Source organism: Atractosteus spatula, chromosome 1 (assembly GCF_055471065.1).
Source record: "Atractosteus spatula isolate fAtrSpa1 chromosome 1, fAtrSpa1.hap1, whole genome shotgun sequence".
Lineage (NCBI taxonomy): Eukaryota > Metazoa > Chordata > Actinopteri > Semionotiformes > Lepisosteidae > Atractosteus > Atractosteus spatula.
The window spans coordinates 57,395,661-57,410,557 of NC_142706.1; positions in this window are offsets into that span (position 1 = coordinate 57,395,661).

A 14,897-nucleotide genomic window follows, 5' to 3' on the forward strand; every position below is an offset into this window, starting at 1 on the left:
TAAATATGATTAGTGACTTGGACATCCAAGCACTGCCTCCACATCAGAACATGTTTGCTGCATTTAGGGTCTCATAATCCAACCACAATTGCTACCATTTCCAACATTTCTCTGGGTCCAATGCACAACATGGGGTTTAAGCTAACCGTCAATGGAAAGCTGAGTAACCCCATCTTTTGGATACTGAAGCAACTTTCTATGTTGTTCATTTTATAACACATCATCGAGAGAATCTCTTTGCAGAGTTAGGCTCATCGTCATGCAGAAGTAGTGTGTTTCTTTAGCGCAACACTAGCAAAGAGGAAACATGGAGCAGCTGGCAAAATTAGCACTGATGACACTTGTTATCCTTGTTGCAAAGATGTATAAAAGAACTGTGATCGAAAAGTCCCGCTGAGGGTCTTGGCATTATCTGAGGGTGTTTTGTATCGATTTCCTCTCTTGGTGTGACATTTTGAACAGAGAGCACTACTGTGACCCACTGGATCCTTTGCATGCCTTTGAAACCTTGCTCTGCACTGATGTTGGGTATCTTATTTTTTTTTTGCTTTACTTTAAAAGACAATTTGCAAAAACAACTGGACGCCCATTACTACAACAAGGAAATTACAGGAACAATTTGAGTGTCTTGCTCAAGGATACAGCAGCAGGGTTCCACTCAGGATTTGGGCCCGTTACCCTCTGGGTCAGAGTCCATAGCCCCATGCTCCAAGCACATATGTAAGTGTTTAGGGTATTTCAGGTGGGAGGTGCTAGACCACCCACATCACAGGCCTGACCAGGCACCCAGGGATCACCATCGCTCTCATCCTTAAATAAGCACCTTTCCAGTAGAAAACCAATGGCAAATTGCAAAAGGTAGCTAATCTTGAGCTAGAGAAGTTTGGCACAGATTTTTAATATGCTGAATTGGATGCACTGGTGCCACAGACACAAAGAGATCCGCAGTCTCTGACATCTTTTCTAACTTTTCAAAAACAATGTATTAGACGATGCAACAAAAATACAGGTACATTATAACATTAAAAACAGTATCACACAACCCTTGCGTCTTTGTACACCTGAGAGTAACTATTGTACAATTGTGCAAAAGAGTGAATTAGTTTCCATTTCCTAACACAAGAGGGAGACATTTACTGTTACTAGAAAACCAGATATTCAAGGAAACGTAAACCTAAAGGGAACTGTAAACCTATTTTTAAAAAGTCACCAGGAAGATGAAAAAAGAAATACAGAAGCCATTTCTTAAGATGTTTTAGCTTTCACAGTTTGCTTGTACCTAATATGTACCTGGCATCTCTATGGGAATCATTTCAATAATCAACACAATTTTCAAGAAAGGATGCCCTTTTTCAAGTTAAAAGAACATTTTCATTTAAACTTAGATTTTTTATTTATTTTATGGACCTATTTTTATACAGAACAAAATATATACTAGTATAAAAAGAGAGAGCAAAACAATAACTGGTCAAGGTTCATTAGATCATAATATATTAACTTTGATATATCACTTATTTATTTGCATGCAATCTTTTAATTCAGTCTTATAAATCTGGCTATTGAATCACTATGTGGGGTTGGGTCTGTATTCACTCCTGAGCCCACCTTCAATTTGCTGAAGAGGAAAATGTTCTCTGATCTTGTTTCCGTAGCTGTGAATGTGTATCCTGTCTTCTTAATAAAGATGTTTCTCATTGTCCTGGCCTCGCTTTACACAGCATAATCCCATTAATGAAATAAGTCTTCATTAATGAAGTAAGTTTATCCCTTTTCTCACAATGTTTTGTATGATGTTAAATTTAAGAGATTAAATATTCCATAGCAAAAAAGTAGAATTAATATTCAGTCTAGAATAATATACTGTACTCTATTCTGTGATGTATATTTGTGCTTTTAGATATATGTGTGGAGGAGGTTTTTGTATCAGTTAATGGGAGCACTAGGAGATTTAACTGAAATAAAGCTACTAAAATAATAAATCTAAAACACATTAGTGTATGAAAATGTATCCTCAGATAAGAGAATACAACAGGGAAGATATTTTGCGAGCTTCACTGCAAACCATCTTTCCAATCCTTCCTTGTTAGCAATAACAGCTGCGCATGCTTCACACATTCTGCAGTGCACCTTAATATATCCCTTTCTATTTTTGTAAAACTAATTGTCACCTAGACCACATTTATGCTGGTGTTACAGTGCTTTTCACTGTTCCATCAAAATCATACCTTAACATTTCCACAAGATAAAAGTCAGGAGACTGGGGTAACCAACACATTAATTCCTTAATGTTGCCTAAGGTAAGTAATAAAGTAACCCCATTTAGCCTGGCTCTGTGTATAAATTGAAAAATAGAATTAAGCTCATACTGTGTAAACCAGCCATTTATTTTTCCTATACATTAGTATCTGACTGTGCCCTGCAATGGACTGGCGTCCCATCCAGGGTGTATCCTGCCTTGCTCCCCTTGTTTGCTGGGACAGGCTCCAAATCCCTGGAGCTCAAAAGTCCATTATTTAGTCTTTACACACAATCAGTTCTGGCACTGTTTTATAAGGTTTCGTGTTTTATTTCTTAATCAAGGCATTTTTCTAAGGTTTAAAGTTTAAATCTAAAGAAATCTCTTTCAGATATCCAAAGAAAGTAATTCTGTTACTATTGTGTTTGGTTACACAATTATGGAAGTGGTTATTATTATTAACATTAGTAAAAAAAATTTACTTACAGCCTTAGTGTAATATCTTGTGTTTATTAAAAAAACACAAAAGCTGAATTTCCAGCCATCTTAAAAACTGATGACTTTTACCATATTAATGACTTTTTTGTCTCAATTATTCCTTCAACCTTTTGAGTAACAGGGATATGTGTCATGTCATGAATAGGTGTAATAGTTTTAACACTACAGAGTAGGGAGATGTGTCAGCATGTGAACTCAAAAAGAACAAGAATAATTCCACAGTGAAAAAATTAGAAATATGATAAAAGCACACATTTGAAGAAAGCTCTACAGCTGAAATATTGTACTCTTTCCTTTATTCTTTTCACTGTTAAGTGTGGGATTAAACTACTTGATACTATAGTTCAAACAGTAGCTCTTTTTTAATGTTTCTAAGTCTGCAAAATAACCATTGAGAATAAATAAGCAGTATAACTAGTTAAGTACACACCATATATAAGCCGTATACAGTATACATACCGTATACATTGTATAGGATTGTTCAAAAATCCTGATGACACAGGTTGGCATGCATCTTTGGTTATTTTTCAGAAACTGAAGAAATAGTGGAATGAGCTAAGGGGGTGTAAGAGATTGTGAAGTGAAAAGCAGAGACTGACCATCATAGTTTTCAACCTATGCATGTGCATTTGACTTAAGTAGCATTATTCAATCAAGTAAGTAAGTGAATTGCAAGCATGTATACTTTTAAATCCAGCAGGGAAGCCCGGCCTGCACACTCCACTTGGGTAGTAGATACACCTATGTGCCAGAAGGCCAGGTTCTTTAGGAGATCAGGGGATTGATGTAATACTGTAGTAATCTCATTTCACACTGTAAAACATCTACTCCGGTATTAATTGCTTCTCAGTACAAACTACTGCCACGTAAATAAAATAGGTTTGTTTGTTCTATTTAAATTGAAGCAAACCTGATTTTATTAAAAATATATTTTAGCAGCCTTACAACTTTTTCATGGTTGAATTAGTTGAATAAAATTATTCAACTTCAAACCTCTTCGTAAACTCACTTAATAGATATGTTTATGAAGCTGTGTGTCCAAAATGTGTGGTATTGTCCTGAGATATGCAATTCATTATTTAACTGAATAATACAACACATTTGCTGTATTTGTCAGATTTGGAGTCATTTACAAAAAAAGACACATTTTCAGAATGGGAGGTCAATGCTGCTTCTGCTAATGTGGTTAAGGCAGATATAAGAGGCAGCAATGCTCTTGGGGTGAAGAAAACATTTATACAGTTATAGTACAGCACAATCTTACTAGGGATGCCAGGTAAAAGTAAAAATCATTTCTTGTTTATATTCACTTTGCAGAGCCTATTGAAAGTAAGTTATTATTAAATACATCACTGAAATTGATGGCAGACCCTATTGAACAACATACTGCAGCAATGCAGTAACAGGTTCTGAATCTATTTAAAAGAAGAAGAACAAAAGAAAAGCCACAAGCAAGAAGAGGCTCTTCAGCCTATTTGGTAGTAATTGATCCAAGGATCTCATGAAGCTTTTTTTGAAAGAATCCAAATGTATCGCCTTCAGCAACATGGCTGAGTAGGTTGTTTCACACTCTACGTTTTGGTAAAGAAGTGCTGGTAATTCTTGGTTTTAAATGCACTTCCACATATTTTCCAATCATGCCTTCTTGTTTGTGTCTCACTATTCTTTACTACCGAAAGGCTTATCCTTCTATTTTAATACCAATTGTTTACAAAAATGGCTGGTAGCTGTGCGGTAATCATTGAGCAAAGTCATGAAGACATGTTGATGTAGATAATGTCCCTGTGTAAAGAGTTTGCAGTTGTTGCATTTAGATAAATCTGTAGTATACTCCAATCACATCTTGTGTTAGGAAATTGTTTTGGGCAATACATCACCTCGATTGTTTGCTGTACAAGATAAGCAGTAATGACACTTTTCTGATTAAGGAGGACATTTTTGATGAGGTTGATCTCTCCATTTATTATGACAGATCTTCCTTCAATATATGTCATGTAGCACTGACACACTGAAAACTTCACTGCATTGTACAAAACCCTTGGCTCCCCTGTCTGATAACATACTGTTTTGTCAGATAGTGGGGAAACTGGATTTGCCAGTAAAACGTGACATCTATTCATTGATGCTCTGCTTGATGTGACTGCTGGGGTCATATTAGGTATTAATGGAAATTCATGAACAGCAATACATGCCTAAATATTCCCCAATAGTATCTAGTGCTAGTGAAGCACAATACCAGAAAGTATTTTGCATTTTGATTTGTTTATGTCCACCAGATACAAATGTAGCAATAATTCACACCACATCATCTAATCTGAATTAATTTACAAAAAATAGTAGAAATATATCTTGGATTTGATTTTTTCTGTATCAAATTATATAATATTTTTTGTCTGATCACATAGTTTGTAAACTAAACGTATATGCTTTAACAGATTAGAAATCTGAATATGTTATGGAAGAGAAGATCTAACAAACAAACCTTCAGTATAGAACAACAGTTCTAACGTAATTTTAAATATACAATAAGTCTATAAAATATAAAATGAAAGAAACAGTTAGAGCACTCCTTCCAAGTGCTGTGTAATGTGCGGAAATCATTGGTAAATGTTTTTTTAAATCTGCTGGGTTTTTTTTACATCCGCTGTCCAGACCCAGTTCAAAAGATAATAGATTCTACAATGAGATAAAATGTGTATAAACTGTTACCGGTGTGTTTCGGAAATTCACTGATTGTCTTCACTCGGCTCCACCACCCCTTAAATCCTTGTTGGCTAATGAGAGATTAAGGTCTGCATGAGCAGCTAATCACAGGGAATGAAAAGGCTGAATTCCCTGCATTGCCTTTGTATCCAAGGCTAGGGCAAGGCAACTGGGGGCTCCCAGACAAAGAGAATCCAATATAAAGTCCAAACAGGGTCAGTGATACTGACAACACTGCTGCTTGGGTTCACTGCAGGCCAAGCAGGGCAGAAGTACTGTTTTCATATGTATTTATACAGCTGATCAAGCTTAAAAGCGGCTCTGCAGAAACTCCAGGAAGCAGCTCTTTACTATTTTGAAAGCAAGACGTAAATGAACACAACAATGTATTTTTTTTGCAGTACTCGGTGTTTCATGCCTTGATCATTTTACCAGCTTTTTATTTAAGATGCATATTGATAGAGATTCGATATTCATGAAGACAGGAAGTATTAACTATACTTTTAGCTGTTTGATTTGTTATTGAGGAAAAAGAGCAAGGAATCTTTAACTGACAGAACTGATAGATAAAAAAGACTTAAAAATCCATCATCACATTTTTCAGTTTCATTCATTCAGTTTTTGAAGACACACTAGCATAGCTGACAATTTAAAAATATTAACGAATTGAATTTATTAATATATTACTTATAACTAAATTTATTACATAACAATCATATTTTTAGATGAACCTATGATTTGGACAATTTAAATTGTTCCTTCCACCTGTGACATTTCTTGTGTTCTTAATGAAATATTAAATATATATTGTCGTATTATTCTTTTAGTTTAACACATTTGACTACTTTTACAATATATCAGCAGTTACGAAGGATTTCCTGGGATCACATGTGAATTTGTTCATAATTAAAATGTCACAACCTTTTAACTCTTTGTGCCTTACAGACAAATAGTGTGTAAGTGCAGTGAGCCAAACAAAACAGATCATGTGCTACTATTTTAAACTCCTCAGGACTCCTTGCCCAGGATAGACCGGAGAAAAACGTCTGGAGTCAAACTGTCTGAGGAAGTGTAATTGATGAGCAGCCCTGGCAATGAAGTCTCAAGGAAATGAGACAAATCATTCCAGAAATGAAGATAAAGCACAGCACTGACCTAGTGTCAGAGACTTTTCACTTCCTTGAAGATAAAAGTATCAACAATTAAACAGAAATTTCAGGAGACTGTTTAAAGTACTTTAATCAAGAGTTTATGCGTGAATCTATTAATTAGTTAGTTTATTTCCTGAAGAGGTTTTAAAATCTGTGAGATTTAAATAGGCACGTTGAGTGCGGGTGGGTGAGATGTGAACTTACAAACAACTGGATTCCCAGCACCTCCATGGCCTGGCTGGTTTCCAAACACTTCTAAAGTAGACATCCTTACACAGCCATTTGCTAAGGTACAAAGGGTCTTTGGGACCTCTAGCTCAGGGGACACATACAGCCATACACTAAGAACAATGGGCAATGTCTTTTGGTCACACATACTCATCCTTTGTGCTCTTCCCAACACTGACAAATAGCAGATACCAGTATTTTAAAAAGCATCCAAATATTTTAATTAAACTGTTTTCTTAACAATAGAGATGTCATTGGTGTATAGTATTACTGCAATTATATTTGTATCATCAATTTTTGTTTTTTTTCTGGGGGGGGAGTGATGCAGTATTTAGAATTAGCCAATAACAGCTTTAAAGACTCTTTTTATGTCTTGATCTATCTTGCTAAAAGCCTACGTTCACCAAAACGATTTGCCATTAGCCCTTTATGTAGTAGAAAAGAATAGATTTGTGATTCTGCAAAACTTTTTCACAATGATATTGAGTACAGATGCCCCCCAACCCCCACCCCCAATTAGATTCAGCTGTGATGGATTAGTTGGTGTGAGGTGAGGAACTAAAATGCTTCCATTCCTGATTTAGTGACTCTGATTGCTCATCTGTTCTGTAATGTGACAGGAGGCTATGTGGTCCTAAAAACAAGAATTGTGATGGTATTAAACCTCTGGAAGGTAAAAGGTGTTTATTTTCTCCCGTAGTCACATGTTAACACCAGTGCATCAAAAGGGCTTTCTATATCGCAGGGGGAAAAAAACTATTTAGATTACTTTTTAGTTCAAGTATCTACCAAGGCTTAAATCCTGTAAATGTATTCCAAAGTCTGAACAACTAATCCGATAAAGTCCTCATTATGGACATTGTTACAGACACAGTAAACTAATTGAAAACTACCATGACATTATGCTGTCTTCCATATGGGCTGGCAAACCACAGACAGAATGCTGTTTTCACAGCTTTTTTATTTTGATATTACATTAGCCTTAAAAGGGACTGTAATATTTTTTAAATGTTCAATGTACTCATTAGGTGTCAAGAAATCCTGGTATTACTTTCTTGAATTTTAAGAGACTATGGTCATGAAACAGTATTGAGTCACATTCAGTGTGTATGTGTATGTGGAATTACTGCTCTCTTACACTTAATAACTTCTACTAAAGAATCAAACTAAATCCAGGCAATTTAATGTGGATTACTCCTAGACAAAACCGTACAAGTGTCAGATAAAAAATGCAATTAAAAGTAATATATCTACATATACACACTCATTTTGTCTATCTAAACGTTCACAACATTTAAAATAAAGATATTCTGTGTTAATAATTACATTATTTCCTAGAATTAAAGCTACAGTCATTATTCTCTCTCTATCGTTGTGTTCTGTATAATTTTAAAAAAATCTATTATAACTGGACATGCACATGACTATACATTAGTGTATTTCAACATAAATTAAATTTACTCATGTATATTTAAACTAGTATAAATATAGATCTATGTATTTTACTCAACAAAAGATACTGTAAATTATTTGTAATATCTGGCAGAAATTAAGAGAATTTATTTAATAATGCCAAGACACTGTGATGCTTAAAACTCATGCTATAGAATACAACTATTATTATGCAGATGTTAATAATGATAAGTACTTGTGTGCCTACATTTAACATACCAATTGTTTTATGGACGAGAGGTCTGAAAAAAACCCTTGTTTATATGTGTGAACTGGTGAAAGGTTCCCAGCTTGACCCTCCTCTACGTAATAAAACCCTGTTGTGAGAAAGTGTTAGATTTGAATAGGTAAGTGATTGAAAAGAATGCACACCCGGATGATTAAGGTATGGATCTACTTTGTTCATTTACTTACATTTATTACCGAAGGGAGAGGACAAAAAACAAAATCTGGATCATCACTTCCAACATGGCAAAATATTAGTAATAGAGGAAAGCATTTTGATATTTGGAGTAGTCATTACTCTTACATAGTGCAGATGTGTACAGTAGTTAATGAAATGCATGTAGAAAGCTACTGAGACATCTTCTCCATGAATAGCCTATAGGTGGGTTTCCCTGCCCCCAAAGGATTTGTGCTCTCTCCACTCCCAAACATAAATATAAAGGTCCTTCCATCATCATGTTTACAGTGTGTGTCCCTTTTCTTATTCTGTCTTCATCTATCTAACATCTGCAATTAATTGGTCTCCACATACATTTCCTGCCTAGCATATTTAATACAGGTCTGCCACTCAACTATGCTTGTAAATATGAATAAAATTAGATGTTTCGTCCACCTGGTATTTTAATGAGGCTTTTTTTAATCATCACATTACTCTTTCCAAGGATACATAAGTTTCTAATCTATATTAAAGTCCCCGATTTCTAATTAGCTTTTTGCAGGTAGTTTGATGTGTTGATTAAATTTCATATTTATTCTCTTTTTATTTGATCTTTTTTTTATCATAGTAATCACATACATGGTTTCTTATCATTCCTATGTGCTATCACACATATCTGCAAATATACAGTATCTCTTCATAATGAAATGTGTTTGCTTTTCATATTGTGGACATTTTGGTGTGAATTACTGGAAAAGTACAATGTCAAAATGATTGTCATTAACCTTATTTTTCAATCATTTTTGCCTTCTAAAATATGAATGTTCAGTACTTTAAATTCATTTTAATCTCATTGCTGGTTAAAAGAGAGAGACAGAATGTTTGGTCTAACTGGCAATCTGTAGGCATGATCAGTTTACAGAATATCTCTCAGAAGATATATCCTGAACAGAGTGCAAGAACCAAAACATTAATCAGTACTATTCAGTCTTGTTTTAAATACAGTACACACATTAGTACTTAATTTCTGTGAAGTAACAACACAATGGCACCACCACCAAAGAGTTTTTCTTTTTTTCTTGTGGGTGTTTTCTTTGAAGACAGCAATAAAAAGAGTGTCACAATATGTGGTGGTTTCTAGCAATGAAAGAACAGGAAAAAACTTGAATGCAACTTGTTCAAAGTTATTATGTTCACAGTAGACAAAACCTACACTTATGGAATGGTTATGCAAAGCCAAACCAGTATCAACAATCATACTATAGCGATAAGTCTGGAATTATTATCCTTTATTCTGTGAAAGGCTTCAGTCACTTGGGTCTTGTCATGTGCCAGAAAAAAATGTTTAAAGCCCAGCATAAAAACATTCCAAAATGTATTTTATACTAATATATTGATGGCGTTTGCTGTTTCAGTATTAATTATTTCACTATGAACCTGACTAAATGAATTGCTGCTCACTGCTGTAAACGTTGATCTTTGCTAATCTTTTGTGTTTGTGATTTCTCATCAGTTTCTATAGCATCACCATCCTTGTAAACACTACAGACACTTTGGTTTGCAATGAAAGGATATGTTCAAACACACAGAATTATCACACAAGACCTATATTACTTTTTTACGCAAATTACAGTAATTAATTTTGCCCTTGAAATTGCCTTTGAAAAGATCTCCTCGCAATAAAACACATATTTTTATTATCAGCAGCTGTACAGAAAAATGTGTTTGACTTTTGTATATGTAGAAGACAATGGTTTTCTCCCAATTTAAGCTTAACTATAGTTTAATCAATATTCCATTACTTTAATGAGGATCAACACCAAAATATAGGGAATTTCTGAAGTGTAAGGCCTTGAACTACCTTTACTGAATTACTAAATAAAAAAATCTAATATACATTTCCCTTAGGCTTCTTCAGGCAAACCAGCAATTTGTGATCTGACACTGGTTTTAATAATGTAAAGCTACTGACTCATTTTGAAGTTATAAGTATAAGGAAAAAAAGTATGTGGTATAGTCTGCAGTAAAGTCAGATAAAACCTGTGACAAATAATAAACTGTGCCCTAAAACTCAGCTGGTTGTCCTGCACATCAGTCTGTAGGTGGTCTATTTCCTCTCCAAATAGCTTATCAGCTCATTGCCTCCATCTGACATGTGATTGCTCCTAGGTGAAATTGTTTTTTTTCCACTGAAGTGAAAGTGGTCTCCAAATTAGGAAAATGTACTCACCTTTAGCTCAATAATCTGAAAAATATTCAGTTCAGCAATCAGATATTAGTAATGTTATTGAAATATTAAAATATACTCGTTTTTATCAAACCTCAGGAAACACTTTTAGAATGGTGTAAATGTACACTACAAATTCTAAAATGCCATGCTCAATATATAAGACAACATTAATTATGTATATTTTCAACCTGCAGGTTTCCATGTGCATCATTCAGTTTGTCAGCTTGTCAACTTGTCAGATGCACACAAGCTACAAAAACAAGAATTACTTAATTATATAGTATTAAATGAGGATTTGTTTTAACTATTGAAATTGGTAGCTTTAAGATTCAAATTTGGAAAAAAAACTGGATCTGCCCTTTCACTGTTGTTAATCATGCAGATTTGAACTGTATTGAGTTCCATTTATCATCTATTGTAGGCATGTGCTCCTTCATCTGTGCAATTCTGAGCAGTTCTGGAGAAAGCTCCAAATCTAACCTAGACTGAATAAAGACAGAAATGTCTCTGTTAGGGATCTTATTGTTAAAAAAACATCTCTTGACATTAATCTTAGATTAGAAAGAATCTCATTTTCTAATTTGAATGTTGTCGTATTCATTATTTTATTAACAATAATCGTCAGAACATGGAAACATCTGTCATCATTTGAGATTGTTTTTCTTGGTTTGCTTTTTCTGTGGGAAAAGAAGCACAGCGCCTATCTAGTTTAAGTGTGGATGAAAGTTTCTAAATCCAGTTGTTTACACAAGAAAAGGCCATCAGGAAAGAAAACCTATCTTGTTGCTTGCAAAATAACTTAAAACATATCTGCTTTTCAACTGCCAGATGTTCAAGTGGCTGAAGAACTCAAATGCACTGCACCTGCTCAGCAGTTAATTTAATTTTTACATACCCCTAATGGCAAACTCCATGTGATCTGGGGAGGGTGAGATTGAATATATTTATAGCACCTTGTTCTTTCTCATTTATAAAAAAAATCTCAGATTCCTGTTTCCACACATCCACAAACATTTTATGAACTTTTTTTTAAATTTACTGATTTTTTAATATTTTAATAGGACATATTTGAGCTGTGAATGCACCAAAAATTATATATGCCTATTAAGAGTTTTCATGCACTAAAGTGTCAAACCAGAAGTGCCACTTGTCATTAATCTATTATACATGAACATAAAATAAATAGTAAAAAATAGTAAAAATTTAGCTGGGTAGATGCGTCAGCATGCATAGGCTGCAAAGGAAAAAGTAATAGGTTTGTTCCATGTTGAAAAGAGAAGAAAGGAAACACAATGTTTCAGCTGTGGAGCCTTCTTCGGGTGTAATTTAGTGAAAATTTTGCTCTTCTGCTAGGATGAGCATTGCAATGGAATTGTCTCAACATATCTCATTTGTATTTCAAACATATTTATTACAATATCACTTCAAAGTTACATTTTTAGGTATAAACTGAAAGAAAAAGATAAAAAGGATAAAGATTTGTGTATAAATTTAAGAAATTTTAGAAACCTTTTGCAAACCATGATTGACATGAATAGGACACCTATAAAGACTGACATGCCTTCATTTGTACATACTCCAATTATTAATAAAATGCTTTTGCAAAACTTTGTTTTTATCTTCCTGGTTCATCTGGTTCAGTACATTGAGAAGTACACCGATCAACCTAATTGGTTAATCTCAGTAATGTTTCACAATCTCTTCAAAAAACAAACAGAAAAGTATACAGTACCATCCTAATCTCACACCTGTGAAAGATTTCAGGTGGGTAGCTGTGTCAGCATGCGTAGGCTGCAAAGGAAAAAGTAAAGGTTTATTCCATGCTGAAAAGAGAAGTAAGGAAACCCAATGTTTTGGCTGGCGAGCCTTCTTCACACCCAAAGAAGGCTCCACAGCTGAAATGTTGTGTTTTCTCTCTTCTGTTTTTAGCATGGAATAAACCTTTTACTTGTTCCTGTGAAAGATACTGTATATACTGGTGGTCAAAAGTACAGGGGTAAGTCTAAAACTTACTTAAATCCCACTAAGTAAGAAGACAAACACAAACCAATTATAATTAAAAAAAATATAGCACAACACACAATTTTCAAGTATTTTGTGTTTTTCAGAACCTGAACCTGAACTGCGTAAATTGAAGTAAACATTTTTCTTTTATATTCTGTTTAAAAGAGCAGCATTTCTACAGAGAAATGGAATATATGATTACTAGATTGTATGGAAAATTAATGGAAAAAGTAAATAAAAAGTAGTATGGTCAAAATCCATTTTCATAATCCTGTCTAAGAGAAAAAACAGCTGTTCCGCAAGAAATCCATAAAAAAGGTACTGTATGTCCTGAAACATGAGCAAAAAACATCACGATTGCCATACACAATATGTATAGACTATTCCTCACAGACATTATGTTCAGAAGAAGGAAAAGAAAAAGGTTACAGAGAGGGTCTAAAGATCAATAAAATGGGATTGTGACAGTTTTACTGATAACCAAGGCAAACTAAGAGTTTAGTACATTCTACATCTTTAAAGGTTCAGGCAGTGCCATGAGGAATGCTTGTTTCCAGTACCAACATTTTTGCAAACACTGTAAAGTAATAAAGTTTACAAAAGAATACAAACACAAAAGCCAAGATGAAATTGCAGGAGACCCTAACTAGCATGATAGTAACAAGTAGCCACAAATAATAAAGGTACCAAATGCTCAGCAATTTTTTAATAGGCAGCCCATTAACACCATGCTGTGTTTTAATCCTAATTGACTTGTAAAAAAGCCATCAGATCTTAATGGATATCTTTGGTACAAGGACTCAATGTAAGAGCTGAATATTTACAAACCTTCAGCAAGACGCTGCATGGCAACAGGTTGGTCAAACAGCAACAGCCTCATAAAGCCGAAATTTACTGCACACTTTTTTTTACACATGGTAACTTTGAACTTTTGTCAGTTTAATCGTTCAAAAAAGACATTCCTGTGTAAAATTCAAATTCTAATCTTTGTGATTGTGATGGCAAAATGGAACTTTATGCAAACACGCATGTTTTAGCTCTAATTGACAAACAATGCGGCTGTGCATGATTCTACTCACCGAATAATCTTTTTCTTTAAAATTAGGAGCTACAGTACATCTGGATGGCACAGGTTATTTGCAAAAATTCTGTATTTGAAGATCTCTTGGTAATAATTGCTTTAAACTCTAAAACTTAATTTTAAATTTTATAGACTTGTAAAGTATTATACTATTTTTGAAATAATACTGTTATTGCATTGTATCCTTGTCATATATGTTACTATATATGTTATGAGATCTTGAGGTGTGAGACAGATTCCCTAGGGGCAATAAAGGTCAATCTTAATCAATTCAAATAAGGACTGAAAGGACAATGGATAGAAATATATTGCTGACGTGAAATATTAAAACGTAAGTCGTAGGATTGGAAACGGGGGGAGACCCTTTGTTCCAGTTTCTTATTTAGTAGCTAATTGATATGAGGATCTCACCCAGCCATTTATCTATTTATTAAAAGAAACCAGGATTTAAGCTTTAACAACATGACTGATAGTTTGTTCCATTCTCCCACAGACCTTTGTGTAAAGAAGAGCTTCCCTTCACAGATTGAAATGCTTCCACATGGTGTCCACCGGCCTCAGGTTCGTGCTTCACTGCTTACACTGGAAACGTTCTGAAATTTGAATAATGATTTTAAAGATTTTGAATGTGAATCACGTTCCTACATACTCATCTCTGTATGAGAATGAAGGGGCTCAGTTCCTTCTGTTTGCTTGTCTCTGGAAGTACTAGTGCATTCTACATAAAATCCCTTTATTAAAATTGTACTCCACAAAAAATCTAACTATATATACTGTAGATTCTAACATTGTGTTTCTCTTTTTCCACATTATCTAATAGATGTAAATAATATACCAACATTAACACCTAGCTCTTTTTTTCTTAATTCTTTTAGTGCATTTTAATGTATGGTATGAAGCACCATCTAAACCATCATCATATTCCACCCAAT